General features: G+C 47.2%; 2 long non-coding RNA genes across 2 annotated transcripts in view; one reads left to right on the forward strand and one right to left on the reverse strand.

Moving 5' to 3' along the window:
• LOC141582669 (uncharacterized) overlaps positions 1-23,847 on the reverse strand; it is a 530,026-nt gene that overhangs the window by 48,291 nt on the left and 457,888 nt on the right. The window lies entirely within an intron of this gene.
• LOC141582664 (uncharacterized) lies at positions 21,522-23,573 on the forward strand. The gene is made up of 3 exons (XR_012515546.1): positions 21,522-21,663; positions 22,946-23,076; positions 23,187-23,573. It is a non-coding gene; the product is annotated as an uncharacterized LOC141582664 (long non-coding RNA).

The following is a 23,847-nucleotide window of genomic DNA, read 5'->3' on the forward strand; positions in this document are numbered from 1 at the left end:
TTTCACCCCAAGAAAGGGATGTGCACCCTCTCTTGGGGTGAGAGCATGTGACACAAGCTAGAACCAGTGCAGCTAGGCCGAGGAGAGAGGGTGGAAGGGGAGGGAAGACAGTCATGCTTGAGATCAACTGTTTAGGGCTTTTCATACCTTCACTCTTTCATTGTAATATTTACTGAGCATTTACTGTGTGTCCCGTGCAAGCTAGGCAGAACTACCCAGGTATGTTTCTCCCTGGTTTCTGACCCACAGGCACTGTGAGGTAATGCATGTTTGTTGTTTTAAGCCACTAAGTTTGGGAGTAATTTGTTATGCTGCAAAAGAGACCAAATACAGGCAGGTTAATTAACCTTTTTCAGCCTCTTTCATTTATAAAAAGGGGATAGTTCCTACCTTGCAGAACTGTTGTAATGGTTAAGTAGGTCAGTGTTTGAGAAATATCTGGCATAGAGCAGATGTTCCATAAATGCTAAATTTCTTTTTTCTTAGCCTCCTGTTTTGTTTTCTAAAGGGTACCCCAGCCGTGCAAGAAAATCAAGGCAGCCCCCAGCAGTGGCCGAAGCTCCAATCTTCAGCAGTGGGTTTGTCATGCAAATTCAGCGTCAAGACAAATACCCAAGTGCAACCACCAACCAGACCGCCTCCCTTATACCTCTTGCACCCAGAAATTCGGATTGGTGTTGCCCTCGAGGCACTGCTCTTATAAACAATGGAGAAAACCACTGGTAGACAGATAGACTCCACTTAGAATATTCACCTTTCAAACAATGTGGTGAGCATGTCACACACAGCACTGTGTGTAACTCTCACAGGTGTGGAGGTGATGTGTGGGTTTGAGAGGTGAAGGCGGGGTGGGGGAGCCGCTGCTTTGGCTCTTTGTTATCTAGGAGTTCTCATCAATCGTGTATCAGGCACAGCTTCCCAGCATGATTACTATGATCTTTTGGTTTCCTTTAAGGCTTGACAACTTAAGATATTAATATATTGCCAGGAGTGGAAATGTTTTAAATATTAAATGTCATTATTTTAAAAATGGTTCCTCCATCCCAAAAAAAGTGGTTGTAAATTTAGGAGAGACATGCCAGAAGTGGAGTGAGAGCGTGGGCAGGGATTGTCTGCATGAAAAAAATGCAGGTGCCATCTTAAGTACTTTTTAAAAATGCGGCATCATCAATGGGAGTGATTTGCTTATTGAAAACGTAGAGTGTGGGCTGGGAGTGGTGGTTCATGCTTATAATCCCAGCAATTTGTAAGGCCAAGGTGAGTGGATGGCTTGAGCCCAGGAGTTCCAGACCAGCCTGGGCAACATGGCAAAACCCCATCTCTACTAAAATACAAAAAAAATAGCCAGGTGTGGTGGCGTGCCTGTAGTTCCAGCTACTCAGGAGGCTGAGGTGGGAGGATCGCTTGAGCCCAGGAGGCGGAGATTGCAGTGAGCTGACACTGTGCCACTGCACTCCAGACTGAGTGACAGAGTGAGACCCTATCTCAAAAGAAAAAAGAAAATGTACAATGTGTAGATGGGGCCCTTAGAGGAAGAAACAAGGTGAGAGATGACAGAAGTAGAATGCAGAAAAACTGCACTGAGATTACAGGGGGGACCCGAGGGTTGTGGGCAGAGGAAAATGTCAGAATGATTCCAGTGGGCAGGCTTGAGCACTCCGGGAGGTGCTCTGAGACTAGCAGATGCAGGGAAAGGACAGAGACAAGACAGGCATCATAGAGTGAGATAGATACACATATGAGACATACATCACCCAGTGTGGACAATGGAATAGTATTTGCTGGGGCTCAGGCTGAGCAGAGGAGTTAGTGACACCCCAAGAAAGGGTGAGAGCGTGTGACACAAGCTAGAACCAGTGCAGCTGGGCCGAGGAGAGAGGGTGGAAGTGGAGGGAAGAGTCGTGTTTGGGATCAACTGTTTAGGGCTTTTCATAGGTTCACTCTTTTGTTGTAATATTTACTGAGCATTTACTGAGTGTCATGTGCAAGCTAGGCAGGAGGGTGGGGTCAGCAGACTAATGCACTCCCACCCCGGAGATGTCCACCTTCTACTCCCTGGAATCTATGAAGATGTTAGCTTGCATGGCAAAGGGGAAAATGAAGTTTACAAATTAAATTAAGGCTGCTAATCAGCTAGCCTTAAATAAGGAGATTTTTTTTTCTGGATTATCTGGGTGGGTCCAGTGTAACCAGAGTCCCCATGGGTGGAAGGAAGCAGAGTTAGAGTCGGAGAAGGAGACAGCAGGAGCAAGGTCTGAGTGTGAGAAGAATCCAGCCTGCACTTGCCGACTCTGACCATGGAGAAAGGGGCCATGAGCCAAGCTCTAGAAGCCAGAAAAGGCGAGAAGTGGATTCTCTCTCAACCTCTGGAGGGAACATAGCCCTAACGGCATGCAGATATTAGCCCAGGAAGAGTCGTGTTGGATTTCTAATCTACAGCGTTATAAGATAATAAATGTGTGTTATTTTAAGCCACTAAATGTGTGGTAATTTGTAATAGTAGGCATGGGTAAGTCATACAGAGGGGAAGACACACACACACACACACACACACACACACACACATATAAAGATGGAGTTGCACGCTTGTTGCTCAGACTAGAGTGCAGTGGTGCAATATTGGCTCACTGCAACTCCCGCCTACTGGGTTCAAGCAATTCTCCTGCCTCAGCCTCCCAAGTACCTTGTAATCCCAAGGGATTACAGGCATGTGCCACCATGACTGGCTGATTTTGTATTTTTAGTAGAGACAGGGTTTCTCTGTGTTGGTTAGGCTGGTCTTGAACTCCTGACCTCAGACGATCTGCCCACCTTGGCCTCCCGAAGTGCTGGGATTACAGGCAGAAGGCACACTTTAAGCTCCATGTCTGATTACTCACCCTTGGCACTCATCGCCTGATACAGGCTCATTAATGACTTGTGGAATGAATGAATACGTTAGGGCTCTTCAGTCAGTATCTGTGGAATGAATGGCTAAAGCTGCCAAGAGGATGGTGGTCTGGTGGGGGAGACAAGGCCATGGAGAGTCCCCACGAAGCGAGACTGGTGTCCGAGCGAACATTAAATAGAGGCTCATCACGGATTCGATTTCCGGCCAGTGGACTCTGAAAGGGAGGTTGCTGCTGTCAGCAACACCTACAGGGGTTGCAGCAACCCCTGGGGTGCAGCAACCCCTGTAAAGAGCAGGGCTGAGCAGAGGCAGAGGCTGTCACTTGGCACGGTTGCAACGTAGGACGCTGTAGATGGTTCTTTGGAGTTGCACTGAGTGGAGGCCAGGGGCTGCCTCTCTGCCCAGGGCCTCACTGCCCACATCGACAGTGATCAGGCTGGGAGGGTGGCATGGCCTTGGGAGAGGCAGTTATCTTGGTTGAGGGCAATTCCTGGGAAGGGACCCAGTGAGGAGCTCCCAGCCTTCAACACCCCAGCAACTGGGGAGAACTCGATCCTGAAGGAGGATCTGGGTGATGCCCTGCAGCATCTGCTTTGGGAGGGTAGGAGGAGGAGCTGCGGTGGAAGAGATGCCCTGTGCACTGGGGCTATAGAGCAGAGGGCAGAAGGGAAGTCCGGGCCAATGAAACAACAGTGGCATGTTGTGGAAGCCTGAAAAAGCAGAAAAGATGTGGGTCCTGCAAGTATTTGGGGACATCTGGAGGGAGGTATGCAGAGGGGGACTGACCGGGCATTGATGGGCAAGGAACCTGGGAGGTGAGTGATGATCATTTGATGAAAGAGCTTGTGGATGAAACAAGGAGGTGGCTTCATCCGCTGGGTCAGGGTGTGGTAGGTTAGGCTCTGCATAGGCTCTGAAAGCTTCCTGGGGCACAGTTCAATGCAAAGGAAGCCATGGGAGGTGGGGAGGCTACAGTCCAGGTGAGGATGATAAGGCTGCAGGTGCGGGCTCAGTTAACTGCAGTGCAGAGCCAGGGGACCTTGGCAGAGTCCTGTAGGGCAAAACTTGTTTCCAGAAATCTCCTTACAGCATGTAGGGTGTGTGTGTGTGGTGGGGAATGGGGATTCGGCTAGGGCCTCTGCATTGCATGTGCTGGATGGCACTGCTACAGGGAACGGCCAGGACCAGGGAGGACCATTGCTGGGACCATCGCTTTGCTTTTAATCCTCAGGTGACACTGATGAGTAACTCACCTTGACGTTGGCAGTAGTGCCCAAGAGGTCACGCTGTGATGGATCCAAGAAGGGCAGAGATCTGAGATGGGGATTAAGCATTCCCCACTGGGAGGGGGTCACAAGAATTCGAAGAAAATGAGAGCCACACAGCCCAGGGGAGTCTGAGGTGCCAGAAGCAACACCAGGGGCTGGGGCAGAACCTTGCTGTTTTGGCCCAGAGGATGTTATGATGTTGCAACTTTGACTTCATTGTGCAATAAGCTCACTGGTGAACTTGAAAGAGATAGCCATGCTAAGCAAAACCACCTGTCCGAAGCCTGGATAGGTCCAACAGTTGCTCAGTGAATCCAAGCTTTGTCTTATGACCACACAGACAAGATAAGCCATGCCCAGACCCACAGCTGGGTGTCCCAGGCATGCCAGGGGCTGCCCCCAGCCAGCACTCCATGAAGCTGTAAGATGCAGCAGCCCTGTGCCTAAGTCTAGTCCTATGAAAACAATTTCTAAAATGACTGCTCACATCAACAGTGATTAGGCTGGGAGGGTGGCATGGCCTTGGGAGAGGCAGTTCTCTTGGTTGAGGGCAATTCCTGGGAAAGGACCCAGCAAGGAGCTCCCAGCCTTCAACATCCCAGCAGCTTGGGGAAAACAAGACACAGCTCATAATATGTGGAAAACTATTTTAAGGGTTTACATTAGTTCAATGGAGTTCATGCCAAAAAATAGTTTCTTAACAAAAGTCACTATTCTTATAATTTTGACTCCAAAGCTTCAATATATAAACATGAGATAAGCCATCCCTGAGGTCACAAGGGGAAGGCCAGCATGGCCACCGGGTCAGAATGGCAGCGTCAGAGTGTCCTGAATACCCAGACAGAACCTGGAGTTTAATTTGGAGCCGATATAAAGTGGGCGTTTTGGAGTACAGCAGAGAAAAACTGTTGTGGTCTCTGTCCCAGTGGGTCTTTGATTACAAAGAGCCACCACAAGTCTCATAATTATTGAGTGCTTTCTGTGTGTCAGAGGCGTGTTGGGTGGTGGTCAGGTAGGGGGTGGTACAGGCTGATATGGTTGGAGGAGGGGCCTGGTGGGAGGCAGTTGAATCATGGGGGTGGACTTCCCCTTTGCTGTTCTCATGATAGAGTTTTTATGAGATCTGGTTGTTTGAAAGTGTGTAGCACTTTCCCCTTAGCTTGCTCGCTCTCCTGCTGGCCATGTGAAGATATGCCTGCTCTCCCTTTACCTTCTGCCATAATTGTAAGTTTCCTAAGGCTTCCCAAATCATGTTTCCTGTATATCCTGCAGCACTATGAGTCAATTAAACCTTTTTTCTTTACAAATGACCCAGTCTCAGGTATGTCTTTATAGCAATCTATGAATGGACTAACACACAAGCATTACTACATTGGAAGCTTATCATAGCTAAGAGGTAGCAGAGGTAGTTTCTGCAATGAGGGAACAATGGAACTTCAGGAGGATTAAGTCAATTCTCCCAAAGACAACCAGCTGGGAAAGAGGGACCAGGATTAAAACACAGGCTTCCTGGACTCTAGAGGTCCCACTCTTAACTCCCCGCCCAGCTGCCTCTTATTATATATGTAATAAGCCATCAGTATATCATTGTGAGTCTGACCCCTTCTCTGTCTCTCCATGCTCCTACTGAGCCAAGCCTCTGTCATCCTGGCTGAATTACTGCAAGATCCCCCTCATTGACTCTGCAGCCACCTTGTCCCCAGCCATCTATTCTTCACATAGACAGTCATCTTTTAAAATTCAAGTCAGATCACATGCCAGCACTGCTCAGAAGCTTCCAGTCACTTCCAGCTATGCTCAGAGGAAAAGGCAAAGAGCTTCCTGTGCTGCACAGGGCCTTGCACAACTTGCTTTGCCCACCCCCTCCTTTCCTGTCAGCTTCCTCTGGCTGGTGCTGGCTCCTGCTGTTCCTTGACCAAGTGAAATAGCTCCTGCCTCTGGGCTTTTGCACATGCAGTTTCCTTTGCCTGCAATGCTTCCTCCCCTGATATCTGGCTGGCTACCTCCTTCTGTTCCTTTGGGTCTTTGCTCAAATGAACCCATCCTAGTGAGGCTTCCCTGATCTCTGATCTAAAATTGCAGCCACCCTGCTCTCATTTTTTGCTTGTCTCCATAGCACCTGTTACCATCTGACACATGGTATGTTTACCTCTGTACGTGGGGCTTGTCCATCTTCCAGAATGTCAGCTCCATAAGGCCAGAAGTTCTTGTCTATTTCCTTCACTGTTACAACTTCAGCATCTAGAACAGGACTTAATTCATAGTGAGGGCTCAACAAAAACTGTGTTAATGAATGAATGCAGGTGTAGAAAGATAGAGAAAGAGTTTCCTTGTTAAGAGTCTATTTCTTTCATCATATTGGCCAATGAGCACAAAAGTGGTTTTGAAACAGACCACATCTAAAGATCCCTCAGTTGCTAGGCAAGAGAGTCAATGTGGGTGCAGGAGTCTCCTTCACGCCCTTTTGTGGAATCTCTGTTCTTTTCTGGAATTAGCCACTCCTGTTTGAGGCAGAGGTTTCTCCCTGAATCCCTGGGTGTGTATTTCATCTTTGTCTTCATCCAAGGCCAGGGGTGTGCCCTGAATTCTGGGTGCTTTGACCAGTAGGTAAGGTTTGCCCTGCAGCTATCGATACTCAGGGGAGGTGCTGGGGGGAGGCTGGACACTCAGACAGTATTGGAAGGTTCCAGCTTGGGAGCAGGTAGAGTGGGGCTGGGTGGGACAGGGAAGCTTCGCTAAGCAGAGTGGAAAGAGTAGGCTGCTGGATGTCAGGAGCAGAGGTCCTAGGAGGAAACGGCCCAGGATGCAGGAGTACAGCTCCCTACATCTTAATTTATCACCAAGCCGGGTTCTTGGTGTATGTGTGTGTGTGTGTGTGGGGGGGTGTTATTCCTGACCTTATCATTTGGGTTTTTTCTCAGGAACTTGTGAACTTGTGTAGCAGGTAAAAGAGCTTTGCAATTGTTCAAATGCTGACTCCTTGTGAATCTAGGAGATGGTACACCCGCCTCCGACCCTCAATTCCTTCATCTACAAAATGATGATAATATTCCCACTTCATGAAATTAACATATGAAGTTCAAATAAAATAACCAATAAAAATTGGGCCTTGGCTGAATCATTCTCAGTAAGCAGTTCATTTTATTCCTGATGATCAATCACTCTCACAATTTTGCCACTGGGTGGGTGGATTTTTTGGCTATTGCTGTTAGTGATTCTGAGTCTCCCAACAGAGTTTGGCAAAATCTTCCTCCCCCTGTCAGCCTCAGCCTGGGTCTTTCCACAACTGTTAGGAAAGCAGCTCCCCTTGCCCAGCTCCCTGGGCCCAGGGGGGCATTATTGTCATATAAATGAGAGAAGCGCCCAGGTCACTGCCTGCTGAAGATAGAGGGAAGAGGAGCAGGGACCTGTCACCACACCACTCGCTCAGGCTCAGCCTCATCCCTGCAGGAGCCTGAGCAGGGGCTCCCCTCTCCTCTCTTCCTTACACCATCAAAACATGCTCCGGGTGGTGCTGCATGACATCCCCACGTGCTCATGCCTTCATATCTTTTTCCAATTCAAAGACATTCTGGGAGTATCTACTGCACTTCCAGCCCTGGACCAGATGGAAGCATCATATTTGTTCACCAGTATTACTGACTGAGCTCTGTTTTGAGTTCAGCCCTTCTTGAAGATGTGCCTAATTTAATCAATGCTGGATTTAAAGCCTAGAGCAACCTATGGAGGCAGTCATACTATTTTCCCAGTTTTACAGACATACCCAATGAAATGAACAATAATTCCATAACATCTCCTGATAACCAGTTCACATCCAAGTTTCTCTAAAAGAAGGACCCAGAAGATTTGACTCACCGTTCCTCTCCTTTTCATCCAGGGTCACCCTGTAGAGTATCATTTGCAGCATTGTCCCTGGACCTTGCCCTTCATTAAGTTAACATGCTCACGTCTTTAGTCATTGGTATTGTCTACATTTTAGTGGCGGTGGGGAAAACAGGTGGGTAAGCAATCAAGTGGTAGCTACAGTGACGGAGATTAACCCACGGTGCTTTAGGAGCATGAAGAAGAAGCTTATCAGCCTAGGGTAGGCAAAGAAGGTTCCCTGGGGAAGGGATATTTAATCTGCACCCTGCAGAAAGAGAAGTAATGTTGCAGGAGGGAGAAGGCAGAGAGGGCATTCAGGCAAGTGGGGACAGTAGAGCAAAGGCAAGGACATGGGACACATATGGGAACGTGGAAAAACTCATAAGCAGTTAGGTGTTGCTGGAATGTGAAGTGCAACACAGGTAGCAGTGAGCAGTGGGGCCTGTAGAAGTCTGCAGGAGCCAGGTCATAAAGGGCCTTAAAGGTTGGGTTAGGAGGTTGGGTTTATCCTCAAGATGATAGGGAGCTATTGAAGGGTGTGGGTAGTGATTTGTGTCTGGTATCACTCTGATGGCAACAATCAGGAGCCATAATTGTATATCATTCATTCATTCATTTATTCATTCACTTACTGAGTGCCTTCTATGTGCCAGACACTGTTTAGATGCTGGGAAAACAGCAGTGACTGAAAGAGCCTAATGGAGGGAGACACATAGAACAAATGAATGTAAAGTATTCCAGAGGGTGAGGTGCATTATAGGAAAACAGGAACAAGAAAGGGTCCCGTAGTGGTGTGTGTGTGTGAGGGGTGTTGGTAGGTGTCTATTTTAAATAAGGGACTGGGCGTGGTGGCTCATGCCTGTAATTCCAACACTTTGAGAGGCTGAGACGGGTGGATCACTTGAGGTCAGGAGTTCAAGACCAGCCTGGCCAACATGGTGAGACCCTGTCTCTACTAAAAATATGAAAATTAGCTGGGCGTGATGGCTGGTGCCTGCAATCCCAGCTACTCAGGAGACTGAGGCAGGAGAATTGCTTAAACTGGGAGGCAGAGGTTGCAGTGAGCCGAGATTGCACCACTGCACTCCAGCAAAACTCCGTCTCAATAGTAATAATAATAAATTTAAGAATAAATAAATAAGGGTCATTAGGGAAAGCTTTTTAGAGGAGTGGCACTTGAGTGAGGGAGGTAAAGGCAAGAGCCATGCAATTATCTAGGAGTTCCAGGTCAAGGGGCCCACAAGTGCAAAGACCTTCAGGTAGAAACATGTCTGAGGCATTGCCAGGAGGCCACAGCGGACAGAGCAGAGGGAGCAGAAGGAGGAGCAGCGGGGATTGAGTGAGAAGGGTGGGGAATGGGCAGATCAACTGGGGCTCTGTTGGCTATTGTCTTGACTTTGGCTTTTAGTCTAATTTAGATGGGAAGCCATTGGGGATTTTTGAGCAGAGCACGTCGTAATAGGATATGACTTCAAGTCAAATGGTGCTGACAGGTTGAGTAGGATGGAGGGTGGAAACTGCTGGATTTGGCACGATGATGGTCATGGGTCATGAAAGCAGTTTGGGAGGAGCAGTGAGGTAATGAAGGGATTTGCAGGAGCACAAACAGACCACTGTTCCAGTGTTGAGTGCTGTCCTGTCACTCAAATCTTAGTGGCACAGAGCAATGGCAATCATTCTGTTTTCTGTCATGGTTTCTGAGAATAAGGACTTGGCTGGGCAGTTCTGACTTGGGACTTGCCAGGCCAGTATCATGCAGGCCGTTGGTGGCTGGAGCCGGAGCTGCTGGATGCTGGTCAGGCAGATCCTTCTCTCACTTTTCATGCAGTTTCGGGGTCTCTCCATGAGGTTGCTGGCTGTGGGCTCATTTGGGCTTCCTTGCAGCATGGTGGCCTCAGGGTATTGAAACTGCTTAAGAAGGAGAATTTCTGTGAGCAAGGCAGAGCTGTGTGTGTGGTCTTTTGCCCTGCCTTGTTGGTCAAAATACTCTCAAAAGCCCATCCCACTCCAAGTGGGAGACATGGACCCCACCTCTCCCTGGGAGCAGCGTCAACAAATTGGCAGACATAATTAAAAACGTCCCCAAGAACTCTATCAAGGAGTTTTGCAATAAAAAGAACAAAGAAATGGGGCCACAGTGGGAGAGAAGTGTAGCTTTTGAGTGGTTCATTTTCAGAATGGGAGGAAGTCCCTCCATGCTTATCTTGGATGTGTGTGATATATGTATCATGTATCATGGATCGTGGCTATAAGCATGACTACCATGTATATCGTGGGTAGAAAGTCCTGGCCCATAGTCAGAAACCTGAGTCTTCTTACTTACAAATGGATACCACAAGAGGTTGGAGGGTCAACTGTAAGGGTTCCTAGAGGACGCTTAGTTTCACGTCTTTCTTAGAGATGGATAAACTGAGGCCTGAGTAGGTCATGACTTGCCCAGTCATGAAGCGAGTGAGAGGCAGAGCCAGGATGAGCTCCCAGGCCCTGAAACTTCTGGGCCAGTGGCATGCATGCAGAGCTTCCCACCCTCCCTACCTCACTGGGTTCCTGCAAGCCCTCCCCAACCCCAGCCCTCTGGAGGGCCTGGGAAATGAACCAGGTGAGCTGCTCATTTAAGTCATTATTAGAAAGCCCATCCTCACAGGTTGCTCCTTCACTTGGAAGGAGAATGTGGCCAATATGTCTTGTGCCTTGCTTGGCATGAAAAGTGGAAACTTGGGAGCAGCAGAGAGGCCAGTGTTGCAAAATTCTAATCTCCTAATGGCACTGGGAATGTAGAAACCTCGGGCAAGCATTGTGGATTTTGAATTTGAGAAGAGAGAAGAGCCAGAATAAGATTTCTAGGGCATTTGAAAGGCAAGTGCAGTGCCAAGCAAACTTCCAGAGTGCGCCAGCTGTAAACGGGGGGAGGAGCGGAAATGCAGGAGTCAGCGCTGAGCCTAGAACAGACACTGATCATCCTGGGGCATGGCCATGATGGCAAGAAAGCAAGCTGGGGGCAGGGGTGCCTCAGCACAAGCCTAGCCGCACATGCTGCCAGATCTCGCTGTCACCCCATGCAGCCCATACAGCTGAGGTTTTGTTGATGCTGTTTTACAGATGCTGAAACTGAGGCTCCATGTCCAGGGAAACGTGGGTCACGGCGGATGTCCAGAGAATTGGGTCTTGTTGTAGAAGTATCACCCAGGGGCTTGTGAGAAATGCACAATCTCAGGTCTCCCTCCCCTCTGCAGAAGCAGATCTGCATTTTACAAGATCCCCCAAGGTGACCACACTAAAGGACTTCCCCAGGGTCACCTCACTGAGTAGGGCAGCACCATAATGTGTCTGTCTGAGTCTAATGCAAGACTTCTTTCCATTTATGTGATTTTTGCCCTGAAAAAGCCATCAGAAGGAAATTTTTTTTTTTTTTTTTTTTTTTTGATGGAGTCTCTCTCTGTCACCCAGGCTGGAGTGCAGTGGCACGATCTCAGTTCACTGCCTCCAGGGTTCAAGCAATTCTGCCTCAGCCTCCTGAGTAGCTGGGATTACAGGCTTGTGCCACCACGCCTGGCTAATTTTTGTATGTTTAGCAGAGATGTGGTTTCACCGTGTTGGTCAGGCTGGTCTCAAACTCCTGATATGGTGATCCACTCGCCTCAGCGTCCTGAAGTGCTGGGATTATGGGCATGAGCCACTATGCCTGGCTGGAACTTTTTAAAAATGCAAACCAATATAATGCAAATGACTTGATTATAATTCTTCTGTAGATTCCCATGCCTAAGCACCCCATCATGGCATTCAAGGTCACAGAATGGGTAGGTGGCTTATCCAAAGTCACTTCACTGAACTGTCCTTCCAGGGGTAAGAGGCTCATTGGGAATGGGGATGCCAGACTTGCTGGCTTAAAAGCAGATGTGGGAGAGCTGGGGACAGGAGGAGGGCTGTGACTCAAACAATTCTTCCTCCTGGACAATCTAGTAACTCTGAGGAGCTGAACTGAGGGTCAAAAGTGAAGAAAGAGTCAGCATAGGGTGTTGGCCTCGAGAGCTGAGAGTTGGGTTTCAGTAAGGCACAGAAGACATCTAAAGCCTTGGAAACATATTGTCTGGGCTTGTGCGGGGCTCACTGTCCTGGGAGCATTTCTGAAGCCTTTCAAAACCCCAATATTCAGGCCACCTTAAGCTGCTTTGCTGTCAGCCAGGATCAAGGAAAGGAGGGACGGCGGAGAAGGGGAGCCTGGGGGCAGCTGCCCATTCCTGCAGGTGATTATCTCTGTGATACCCTAACCACAGTCTTGCAAGGCAGGACCATATCCCCATCTGATGAGGCTACTGCCCACGCCTGCCTTGAGTCACCTTGTCTGCCATGGTGGTGGCAGTTTCTGAGACCTTTTTCTCTAGCTATATCCATTTCTTGAGATTTTGAAGTGTTTTTATAAACCATTCTCTGGGAAAGTTTGTGTGTGTGTGCAGCTGGGAGGATTCTTAGAGAAAAGTGCTGATTTAAGAGATATTACGTTATTTGTTAAACACAAAATTCATCTTGTGGGCATAAGAGATGCCTCTGCAGGTGGATGAAATTGCTGGTACTAACCAGCAGGTAAATAGACCCTACAGCTCCACAGAACAATGCACTCAGCCCTCCGATGTGGATCTGTGCTGCACTCACCGCGCCTGGGCTCCCTCCCACCCGAGACCCTCCCTCCATGCCCTTTCAAGCTTTGTTCTCATTTGTTTTCCTCTTTAGGAGCGGGATGAAGCTGCTGTGTTCTCCAGCTCTTAGTTAAGGTCCAGTCAGGATCAGACATTTTGCCCTGATGGAAAAGAAAATGAACAGATACCTCCTGACCTGGATAGCAATTCATTTGGGGGGCCTAGATCCCCAGGGACTTTAGAATAGGGCAGCAGTTTGGATTTAGGATCAACATGGTGTTTAAAATCTAAGAGCATCACAGTGTTGGGGAAGCATCGCTTAAGAGAACTTGTGGGTTCCTGTCAGACCCTCTTGAGACAGGCCAGGCCCACAGAAGAGAAGGACTGGGGCTGGCTCCCTAGGATTTTGAGAAACTCCAGAACAGTGTTGACTTCTTTCTTTCCCTAAGGTCACACCAGCATGTAGCATGATGCCTTGCACACAGTAGGTGCCCAGTGATTTTTGGATCACTGAAGGCAGTGACCAGTGGATAGACACATTGTTCTTCCCCTGACAAGACAAGACCCACTTACCTGGACTTCCACAGGACACTGGTGATGCGCACCCTTCTCTGAGTGGCCTCTGTCTGCCAGGGAAAGCCTTGTGACCACTTTCTCCCCACTGAGTCAAGGGACAGTGAAGCGGAACAGGAACATTTGCTTGTTTCCCTGTGGCTTCTGAGTCTTTATTTTATTTTTTTAATGAAAATGTCCACTTGAATTTGGTAAGGAAAACCTTGCTCTTAGTTTCTGCATTTGGAACTAAAAAAAAAAAAAAAAAAGTCTTTTCAATGAACACTAGCAGGACAGTCTAGGCAATCATGATAAAGACTAATTCCAGCCAGGTGTGGTGGCTCACGCCTGTAATCCCAGCACTTTGGGAGGCCAAGGCGGGAAGATCACCTGAGGTCAGGGGTTCAAGATCAGCCTGACCAATATGATGAAACCCCGCCTTTACTAAAAATACACAAATTAGCTAGGTGTGGTGGCATGGGCCTGTAATCTCAGCTACTTGGGAGGCTGAGACAGGAGGATCACTTGAACCTGAGAGGCAGAGGTTGCAGTGAGCCAAAATCACACCTTTGCACTCCAGCCCGGGCAACAAGAGTGAAACTCCATCTAAAAAAAAAAAAAAAAAAAAAAAAGCCCTAATTCTCCTGCTCTAATGGAGCTGGCGACAGCACAAATGGGAGAGGGAAAATGTAACAAGGACAGAGAACTGTACGAGCCACAAGGAAGGTGGAAGTGGGAATTCATTTTCTGTGCCATTGGGTGGTTCTTTAGAGAAGAAAAAATGTAGTCTAAGAGGAATGTTGTATTATTGGTGGGAATCAAGTTTGTATTGCAGGTATAAGAAATGTCTTTGTGGGCTGACAGCATGTATTGAACATGAGCTTTTATTTTTGGAGCTCCTTCAATGTACCATGCACTCTCACCCTAACGGTTCCTCACACTGACCCATAGAGTTAAGAGTCAACTGCATGTTTGCAGAACTGAGGCTTGGAGAGGTTGAGGCTTGTCCTAGGTTTCCAGGTAGCAAGCAACAGAGCAAGAATTTGAACTCCGGTTATGCTGCTTCATTTTATGCATCAACCTGACTGTGCTAAGTGATGCCCAGATAGCTGGTAAAGCACTATTTCTGGGTGTATTTATAGGAGTGCTTCTGGAAGAGATTAGCATTTGCATGGGCGGACTGAGTAAAGAAGACCTGTTCTCACCAAATAAGTGGGCATCATCTACTCCGTGAGGTCCCAGATCGAACAAAAACACAGAGGAAAGGTGAATTCGCTCTCTTTTCTCTGCCTGGGACATCCATCTTCTCCTGCCCTTGGACATTAGAGAGCTTAATTCTTGGGTATTTGAACCCAGTAACTTGTAGCAGCTGTCCCCCAACCCCATCCCAATTGATAGGCCTTTAGACTTGGACAGAATGACACCACTAGCATTCCTATTTCTCCAGCTTGCAGAAAACAGATCGTGGGACTTCTCAGCCCCTACCGTCTGAAAAGCCAATCCCCATAATAAATCTCATGTGTATCCCAATTGTTCTGTTTCTCTGGGGCGCCCTAACTTATACCCAGGTTGAACAACCAGTCCTGGGTTCTTTTCCCAGATTGCCATATGGCTCCTCAGAACAAGACAAGGTTCTTGAAGCTTATATGAAAGAGTTAGTGGTATGTGTGGAGAATGACCAGGGAAATGCTTTTGTCCCTTTGTGAGGAAGTAGACACCATGGTGTGGGGATAGATTGGAGGGCCCTCTAGAGAATGAGGCCACATGAACAAAGCTGAAGATCATGAAGCATTTTGGATCATTGCTAATAATAATAAGTAGAATTATTATTAGCGTGCATCTCTGTGACCGTCTCTGGGAATCGAGATGCTATTAATGCTGGCTCCCATTTCTGAGAGTCAGTTACGTCTCATGAACCTCACATGCATCACCTTCCATTCTCACAATTGTCTGAGAAATAGATTTTATTCCTAATGTGCAGATGTGTGGTTGAGGCTCAGGAAGACAACACAGCTTGTTCAGGACCCCATGGTAAATATGTAGTAGAACCCAGACGCTCTCACAAAGCCCAGTGAGGCAGGAAAGCAGGAGGCATAAAAGGTTGGACATCTGGGGCTCAATAGAAGTGGGGAACCCCAAGAGGGCCTGCCAACCCCTCCCAGCAGCAGAAAAGATGGTTTTCAGAACCCAAGTCCATTCATTCTCTTTCCTGTGCTTCTTCCCACAGCTTTCAGCTCAAAGACACAATTAGATCTTTAAGACCAAGAGGGATCGATACTCCCATTTGAAACACTCACTTTTCCTCAGTGACTTCTGTGGCACGTGGCCCTCCAGAAGGAACAAAGGGCTCCCAAAATACCTAGCATGGAACCACAGAATGGCCCAGGTTTCAACCATCTCTATTCCCAGAGACAGTCACAGAGATGCACGCTAAGGGACGGTCTTGGCAGGGCCTATGAGGAGGAAGTGGATTCAGCAGGATGATGAGGCTGGCTTTTGCAATGTGAATGCCTGTGGGCGGTGTGCCAGTACGACACACAAGCCTTCACACATAACTGCAGACACATGTACACACACACACACACACACACACACACAACACCTACAGTCATGCATTTACATTTATTCATGATTGGTGTGCCCGAGAGGAGTATCTTTTACCAACTGCTTTAGTTGTTTCTGATTTCTGGAAAAGTCTGGACAGAGAAATGCCCAATGTATCCTGTGTCTCGTTCTTTGTATGGACCAGAAACACACATTCGTTCCTTTTTGGCTGCGGTCACTCTTCACAGCTTTCTACTGTTTCTTTCAAAAGAAGGAAATGAAAATAATATAATTCAATGTTGTCCAGTTAGCTTTGATTACTGTTGGTTCCTATGTTTGAAGTACTGTGCTGACTTGAATGGGAAATTCAGAAATCAAGAAGGCAAAGTCCAGTCCTTAAAGCCCTAAAGCAAGGGGTGACAAACTACAGCACTTGGGCAAAACCCAACCCACTACCTGTTTTTTGCAAATAAAGTTTTCTTGGAACACAGCTACCCTCATTAATTTACATGTCTATGGTTACTTTTGTGCTCTGATGCCAGAGTTGAGTGTTTGCTACAGAGACTATATGGCCCACAAAGCCTAATTTATTTACAATCTAACTCTTTAAAGAAAAAGTGTATATACCTTATTCCTAGAGGACTGTATTGAAGAGAAATACACACATCCCCAAAGACAAAGAGCTTGACCAGGCAGCTGTGCTAGGTGCCTTGTGAGTTTTGTGGACAGTAAGTGGCTTCAGAATGCAGAGTAAGGGTATGTGTGGGCTGAGGTAATCAGGGAAGGCTGCTTGGTGGAGGCAGGCTCTGGGTCTTTTAGTGCATAGGCGTGTAGGATGGAGTGTGGTGGGATGGACGAGGTCGTTCCAGGTTGACAAGGTCCTTCCATGTGGGGCGTTGGAGTGAGTTCAAGTGCAGAGGTGAGCACAGAGCATGGGGAGTGAGCATTTGTGGTTTGGAGCTAATCAGCATCCACTCAGCCCATGGCTAATCAGAGCCTGTATTTCCTTTGAAAGTCGTCACAGTTTGCTTCTAATGAGGGTGACCTCCTCCCTGCTTCCAGGAGCATGCAACTCAGGCCTGGCCAATCAGAGTCTCAGGTCCCCTGTGATGATAGTGATTGGCTCAGGGATGACCACAAGACCCAGCTCTGGCTGCAGAGCCAAAGAGCGCCAATTCTAGACTTGTTTTGGTCATTGAAGAAGTGGATTGTTTTCTCCCCAATCTTTTGGTTGTGAACAAAAGATGATGTGACTGAGACAGCCACCTTCCCAGTTCTGGCCCCACAGGTTGAGCCCTGAATCCAGTGGGGCCTGCCCCTGCCCCTCCCACTAGACTCTCCCATTATATGAACATATTTTTGTTTTTGCTTATGGCCATTTGGGTTGAGCTATTTATATTTGTTGCTTGTAAACAAAAGAGCTAAACAGATTTGGCATATCTGGGGATGCTTATTTTTTTCTGTGGGCTGCACATAGCCAGCTCGGACCAAGCCTCTGACAAGAGAGCTTTAAGTACTGGGAAGACGGATTTATCCCTCCTGGGGGAGATTTTGGTGAAGTCCCTAATTTGGGTGAGGTTTTGAGATCCATCTGAGATTAGGTGAATGACATCCTTAGGAAAACAAGAAACAGGCTCAGGCGGCTGTAGGTGGACGGGCCCCAAGTTAGTTTCAGATGGAAACTGCTGGAGGGAGCATAGCACAGCAGTTAGAGCCTGGGCTGCTGTGTTTGGTGCCTGGGTCCAAACCCGGCTTCTCAGGGTTTGCCTCTTGTTCGCTAAGCCATGCCAGGCCCCCTGCCAGTCCGCTGACAGTGGAGAAGGCAGTGATCACGTAGTCTTGGGATGCTCTGGTCCCTGCAGAGTTACACCTTGCATTGTTTTACGAAATTAATAAACTGAACTTCTGTTTCTTTCTTCACTCCTGTGGGCTACATTAGTGGACACCTACTGAGAACTGGAAAATTCAGTTCCTACGAATGCAAGGTTGAAGAGGTTGAAGGTTGACTCTGGATTATTAAACGTTGACCAAGGAGGCCTCTGGGAGACAGGCTCTCAGGCCTGCCAGCTCCCTGTTGCTGCCCATGCCATCATGCTTAGATTTTTGTCCAACGTTTATTGATCATCTACTGTGGCATTTTACAGGCTTGGCCTTTTTTAATTGTCCTGCCCTCCCTGTTGAGGTGTTCTCTGTGGGGAGGTCTGCCCTGGGGGCCTAGATGAGAATGCTGCAGTGCAGGGGTGGAAGGAGGAGGGGCAGCTGCCTGCAATCCTCAGAACAGCACTCCTCTGTAGCACACTCTCTGAGCCTCATTTTGAAGTGACGAATCTTCCACTTTTAAGATTAGTACCTCTGAAATGTGTTCAAAGGGAAGTGGAAGGGTGAAATATAGCAGCAGCCTTCAAGCTGGATTTCTGATTCTGCTGGCCAAACCAAGCCCTGAGGCTGGGGTCATAAATGGTTTTGTGCCTCCCACACCAGTTACCTGCACAAGGACAGTGATGGAGGGTGGGACAGGAGAGTTGGTAATGGGCTTTGATTGCCAATGGTGTCAGGGACGTCTGCCTTGTGTCATTAAGACTGTTGGTACCTTCTGGGTAAGAATCAGGCTGCCTGTCCCAGCCAGACCCACGTAGGGACAGCAGGGTCTTAGTGGGACTCCTCAGAAGCCGGCAGTCTCCTGCGACATTGTAAGACATTCTGATGATTTCCACACTGAGTGCTTTTCTTACTCATTTTTTTTTCTTCTTCCCTGGATTCCTGATTTTGAAAATTGGGTTGCCAAACTCTCTATATAAAGTGATGTAATAGTTCAGTAACTATATCCATCAGAATTCCTTCCAGATAGAGCCCATATTCTTAGTTGCTAGAATATACAAACAATGCTCAAAACTCAACAGTTAAAAAACAGTCTACTTAGAAAATGAGCGAAAAATGTGAACAGACATTTCACCAAAGAGGATACAGAGATGGCAAATAACCATGTGAAACATTTTCAACACTAGTGGCCATTAAATAAGTGCAAGTGAAAATCACGAGGTACCCCTACACACCTATCAGAATGGGTGAAACATGAAACAGTGAAGACACCAAATGCTGGCAAGAATGTGGAAAATTGGATTGCTCCTACATTGCTAGTGGGAATGTGAAATGGTGCAGCCACTTTGGAAAGCAGCCTGGCAGTTCCTTATAAAAGTCAACATGCAACTACCATACACAACCCAGAAATAAAAACTTACGTTCACACAAACCTGTACCCAAATGTTCGTAGCAACTGCATTCATAATCGAAACTGGAAACCATTCAAATTTCCTTCCACAGGTGGATGCTTAAACTGCTGTATGTGCACACCATGGAATACTATTCACTGGTAATGAGGAGCGAACTATTAACAGATACAATAATTTGGATGAATTTCCAGATAATTATGCTGAGTGGATAAAGTCAATCCCAAAATGTTATATACTGCTGATTGCATTTTTATGAAAATCTTGAAATAACAAAAGTATAGCAATGGTGACTGGATTAGTACTTTCCAGGCGAATGGGGAGGAGATGTCTCTGGCAATATAAGAGTGGTTTGAGGGGTCCCTCTGATGGAACTGTTCTGTATCTTTTTTTTTTTTGAGATGGAATTTAGCTCTTGTTGCACAGGCTGGAATGCAATGGTGCGATCTTGGCTCACCACAACCTCTGCCTCAGCCTCCCAAGAAGCTGAGATTACAGGCATGTGCCAACATGCTTACCTTGGCCTCCCAAAGTGCTGGGATTACAGGTGTGAGCCACCGTGCCCGGCCTGTTCTGTATCTTGATTGTGGTGGTGATGACATGAATCCGTGCATGTGATAGATTGCATGTAACTGAATGCGCACGCACACATATACACACACAAACGAGTGCATGTAAAACTAGGGAAATCTGATACAGTGGATCATATCTGAATACAGTGGATTGTCAACCAGGGTGTTCCCGGTTATGATACTGTACTATAGTCATACCACAGGAAGAAAGTGAATGAAGAACATATGAAATCTGTCAGTATTACTTCTTCCAAACAGTATGCAACTCTACCATTGTTTCTAAATAAAAAGTTAAAAAAAAAAGGAGACAGAATTTTAGCCTTGAAGTTAATTTAATTAATATGTTGTTTTTGTCTCATTTACTTTTTGAGGTAGAGAAATCCAAATTGCCATGACTGGTCCCAGGAGGGCCCGTAAAAGATCAATGGTCAGTCCTGGGAGAGACATCTCTGGAAAGTGACCCTGGATCAATCAGCTGCTGCTGTCCACCTTTGAGGGTGCCACCTCCAAATGCAGTCATATTGGAGGTCAGGGTGTCAACTTAGGAACTGGGGGGAAACACAAACCTTCAGTCCTTAATGGGGATCCAAGTCAGGGGGTCCTAAGTTGAGTGTCAGAAGAGAGAGATTAAGGAGGTATTATTAGCGCCGGTGGGCCAAAGCTGAAGTCTAGACACGTTGCTTAATCGTTACATTCATTCATATCGTAAATAGTCACCAGGTAGATACATATTGAGCGCTGGGCTAGTTTCTGATGATGCAAAAATGAAAGGTTTGTCTTTATCTTCAGGGTTCTCATGGTCTAGTGTGGAAGACAGACTGTAAATATTTACCGTTCAGGATAATGATATGCACTACTGCAGAGTGTGGCTTGGTTACTGTGGGGAACCAGAGGGCATGGAGCCTGGTTTGGGGGATAGGGAAGACTTTCTGAGATATGGGAGACAAGGCAAAGCCTTTCCTGCAGAAGGAGGTGGGACATTCAGGGCACGAGGTCAGCGGTATGAGGTGTGATGGACACGACCCATTTGAGGAACTGCCAGGTGCTCCATCTGGACCAACATGTCTGAGCTGGGGGCCTGGCATAAGGGTCAGGCATTCCTTGGGTGCCAAAATAAGCTGTTTTTTTTTTAATCCTAAAAACAATTGGCATCCACTGAGGAATTTTACTTGGGAAGAGGTAAAATTGAATTAGGACGGGCAACGTATCTCTGGAAGCAGAGTGAAGGGAGAGTTGGAGGGGCAAGCCCAGAGGCAGGCCCTACGCTGAGCTGCATGGTCCCTGCGAGGGACAATGTGAGCCTGAGGTAAACAGGCTGATGTGGGACCGACGGATGGAAGGTGACAGGCTAAGGCTAGGGACCGTCATTGCTCCCAGTCACACTGCAAGCTGTAGCAGGGCACAGCCACATCTGATTTGTCCCCAGTGCCTGACCAGAGTTGGGGCTCAGTAAGTGTTTGTTGAGTGAATTCTTACCGCAGGGCCAGGGTTTCTGGTCCTGGCAGCTGGGTGGATGGAGGGGTCATGTTGAGAATCCTGGAGTGCAGCAGTAGTCAGGTGTGAAGGGTCAAGCAGGTCTGCAGCCTGAGGATGAATGTGGCAGCAGGAGGCTCTCCTGCGAGCTGGTCATGAGTTTGATATGGACCCTGGGATGGTGCCCGCTTTTGTTTGTATCCTGGGGTACAGATCATAGCTCCATGAAGGTTTGAGCTAGGCAGGCAAGCCATGCCGGGGGCAAAGACAGTGGTGGCTAGGTACTCGCCTGTCCCACCCCAGGTCCCACGTCCCTAGCAGAAAGGCTATCTGAATTGGCATGGCCTGAATTGTTCCAAAGATCTGCCCAGATGGCAGCAGAGCTCCTTGCCCTGCAGTAGCAGGAGTGGTTGAGAAGGAGGAGTCAGAGCGGGAGAGCGGTACTAGGAAGGGTGAGGTGAACAAGCTGGGTATGGGTGTGCAAGGCCGGAGTACCAGTCGTGTGTGTGAAGATGGGAGTCAGCTTTCTGCTCCCATTTGGCCCCCTCTTCCTAGTGGTGTGCCAAGTTGGGGACAGACACAGGACAAGGACACTGCCAGCATTGGCCTCTGTTCTGGGAGCAAAATCCTGGCCGCCATGTGAGTTTTTGCCTTCAGTATAGCTTCAGCTCAAGGGCTGTTTTCACTGTCTGCACGGAGCAGTGAGTGGTCTAGGGAGCGAAAGGGTTTGGGAATGGACCTTTTCCTTAGTTGGCTGTAGGGAATGTGCTTCAGCTAAGTAAAGTGGAAAAACAGAAGTACAAAAGCAAGGGCCCCAGATCTAAGGACTCTGTAGCTCTGGAATCTGGATTTTATTCCAAATTCAACCCTCAGCAGGGAGTTGAAGCGGTCAGCCCTGTGCTTTACAAGGCTAATTGAGCAGCACCCACATTAGAGTTGTCAGCATAAAGTAATTGAAAGGATCAGAATCCGGGGTTTTTAAAGTTGTTTTTGTTTGTTTTTAAGTTTATTTCTCTTTAATCTGTCTTACTTTATTAACCAGTCTGGTTTTGAACTCCTGGGCTCAAGTGATTCTCCTGCCTCAGCTTCTCAACGTGTTGCAGGAATCAAGGGACAGGAGAGACCGATGGGTGGGACAGGAAGATTTTATTAAGGTGCCCATCAGCTCAGTGGATTGGCATCCAAAGGCTGATCCCCAAACAAAGACAGGACTCGACTTTTGTACTCGCAACTGAAAGGGGCTGGTTAGTTTAGTGGCGGGAAACCTGCAAGGTGGGCAAGCAGGCTTAGGGAGGCAGAACAATGGCAGTTTCTCAAACGGTGACAGGTTTACAACTCAAGCATATCTTGGAACCTTTGCTGTGCCACTCAGACGGGAAAACGGGAACTTAGAGAACTTGCCAAAATAGTTGTGAGAACAAAATGAAGAGCAATGATGGAAGAAAAGGAGATGTCCTACAGGGCAGCTGCCCAAAGGAAATTCGTTTTCTTTTTTTTTTTTGTTTGTTTTGTTTTTATATCTCCTGCTTCAGAATTGCTGGGATTACAGGCATGAGCCACTGCACCCAGCCCCAAATCCAGTTTTAAAGAGTTTATTCAAGCAAAAAGCTGGGAATGGCCATCTAGAAAACACAGACTCCAGAGAAATGGGGTCGGGGCTCTAAAGTTAAAAGTTAAAGTCTTGTTTACATAGGCAGAAAACAAAGAAATTTAGTAACTTTGTAGAACATTTTCTTGTATAACATTTCTTGTTTAACTTTTTTCTTTAACATTTTCTATACAAGGCTGATTGATGAGTTACAACCTATAATTAATTAAATAATTATAGGTTGTTCCCCTGCCCCCAAACTTGTTTTCTTTTCTCTACAACTTGCCTTCATTTCCTTTCCAATTTAAGAGTGTGTTTAACATTCTATCCCAGACACTGCCATGGTCATGAAGTCTCTGTGAGAGAGGAAAGGAGTTAATCTGTAATTAAGACAAACAGTGAAGAGGAAAGGGGTCTTCCCTGGAGCCCTCCAGCTGTATACAACATTTTACCCAGCAATGTAGGTAAGGAAAAAGCTAATCTATAATCAGAGAAACAGTTTGCAGCTGCCTGTTTGTTTACGTGACTCAGGTCCCATGATCAAATTCCCTTAAGTCTCAAAATATTTTTAAAGTTCCAACAGATTAGATTTTGAATTGCTTATTTTCGTGGAATGGACCTGTGTAAGGAGGTGTGTGTGGGAGAAGATTCCAGAAGGTCTTGAGACACTCCAGATGAAGGTTGGTGTGGGGCTGTGCTGCTGGAACGCCAGAGAGTGAAAATAGGCAAGTGATTTATAGTCTCATCAAATAATTGACCAATTCGGGTTTTCCTTTAGTGTTGGGCAGAGCCTGGCTTGACTTCTTCCCCCGTCAGACTCCATGAGGCTCAAACATGTTCTGATTTTCAGGTTCTGAAAAAGCTCTCAGGGAAAAAAGCAGCTTCCATTCTGTTTTTTCCCTTTCTGAATTCCACTTCCCTCTTATTTTTGGCCTGGTAATTTCTGTCTTACCAGCTTTTAGATGTCCTTGAGGTTTTTCTTTTCTTTTCTTTCATTATTTTTTTCTTGAGACAAGGTGTAAACCAAAAACTCTTTTATTCTTTTTTTTTTCTTTTGAGACAAGATGTAAACAAAAAATAAAATTCTAAAGTTCCCCACCACCACCGCCACCCCCTAACCACCTCTATGGATTTCCTCCCGGGCCTTGGCACTCTTAACCTGAAAGACTGGTTCAGGCCATGATGGGAAGTGCGGGTTGGGTTGGAGAGGACTCATTATACATCTCTGATAAGAA

The sequence above is a fragment of the Saimiri boliviensis genome, chromosome 2, assembly GCF_048565385.1.
Source record: "Saimiri boliviensis isolate mSaiBol1 chromosome 2, mSaiBol1.pri, whole genome shotgun sequence".
Classification (NCBI taxonomy): domain Eukaryota; kingdom Metazoa; phylum Chordata; class Mammalia; order Primates; family Cebidae; genus Saimiri; species Saimiri boliviensis.